Source organism: Pteronotus mesoamericanus, unplaced genomic scaffold, assembly GCF_021234165.1.
Source record: "Pteronotus mesoamericanus isolate MK-2021 breed Mesoamerican mustached bat unplaced genomic scaffold, CSHL_Meso_final contig_245, whole genome shotgun sequence".
NCBI lineage: Eukaryota > Metazoa > Chordata > Mammalia > Chiroptera > Mormoopidae > Pteronotus > Pteronotus mesoamericanus.
In genome coordinates, this window is record NW_026555103.1 from 796,925 (window position 1) to 798,219 (window position 1,295).

Consider the following 1,295-nt stretch of genomic DNA (forward strand, 5'->3'; position numbering starts at 1 on the left):
CTCTGGCCTCCAACATGTATCTGTGCATAAATTTATGAAGTATCTAAATGCCAGTTACTAGATTTAAAAAAATAATAGAAAACTCTGAACCAAATAAATTGTAAACTCAAAAGTTAGAGAGAAAACCAATTACATTAATGCATCTTTACAAAATAGAATCACTTCTTTTGAAATCAACCACAGTGGTGAGGCATGTTTTTCATTTCAGTTGTGCAATGATGGCACATAGCTTCACCCAGCAGGTGTTACCAATTCCCAAGTCCCTGGATTTTGACCTGCACCAGCATATGGGCAGCGTTACCTCCAAACAGCATGGCAAAGAGCACATGTCAGCACTGGATGATGAGAGAGCTGACAGAGATTCTTGACTTCTCAATGCCAGAGGTGGTTGGAGAACTTTCTTTTTTTATATTTAAAAAGTTCATGAGGAAGTTGTGAATAAGATCAGTCCAGAGAAATAAAACTCTTATTTTCACTGTCCAAACAACAGTCAATAGCTGGGAGAGCCAGCAGAAACCCTCATCATAGCCTTGCCTCTTGAGCATGCTGCACATGAACACTTCCATGGGGCTGCATTCAGTTCCATCAGAGTCATATTCCCCTTTCCTATGATTTGTTCATAAATCCCAAATATCTCATGGAGTTTTTCTTCAAGTTGCATTTGTTCTGTCAGTTTGTTAACCAAAATAAGGATTGGCATATTGGATATTATTTCAACAGTCATTAAATCATTAAGCTCAACTTTGGATTCCACCTGAACGGCAATCCTATTAACTACTGGGTGATAATTTTTCTAAGCTCAATTTTCTTGCCCATGTCCACTAAAATCAAAAGTAGTAAAAGTAAACTCAGCAATTATCAGCTTTTCTGTCAGATGTAATGTTGGAGCATGTCTGTCATCCTTGAGCATGTGTACAAGAGAGGTTTTGCCTGTGTTGTCCAAACCAAAGAATATGTCTTCCAGATTTCTCATAGAGTCAGAGGAACTGGAGCACATTGATAAAGCCATTGTAGATCCACTTGAAGATGAAAGACATTATTGTGCTTCCTAACACTCAAGGGGTTCCTCTGGTGCATTAACAACAGCAGGTGGCTTTGACCCTTCTCTGAGCACAAAGCCCAGCAGCACCTCAGAAATATGCACACTTGACTAGCTGAATCAGAAGCATAGAGGGAAAGGACAAATCCTGCATGGGACTAATGACATTCAGGTCTGAGAGCACTTGGCATAGGTTTTCTGAGCCTTGTTTTCTTGGTCTTGCCCAATTCCCAGAGTTGTGAACCAGTATCAGGAA

The 1,295-nt window shown here is 39.8% G+C and overlaps 1 pseudogene; it reads right to left on the reverse strand.

The window, feature by feature from the left end:
* Nucleotides 1-329: 329 nt before the first annotated feature.
* Nucleotides 330-1,037, reverse strand: LOC129070107 (GTP-binding protein SAR1a-like; annotated as a pseudogene).
* Between the last annotated feature and the right edge of the window lie 258 nt (nucleotides 1,038-1,295).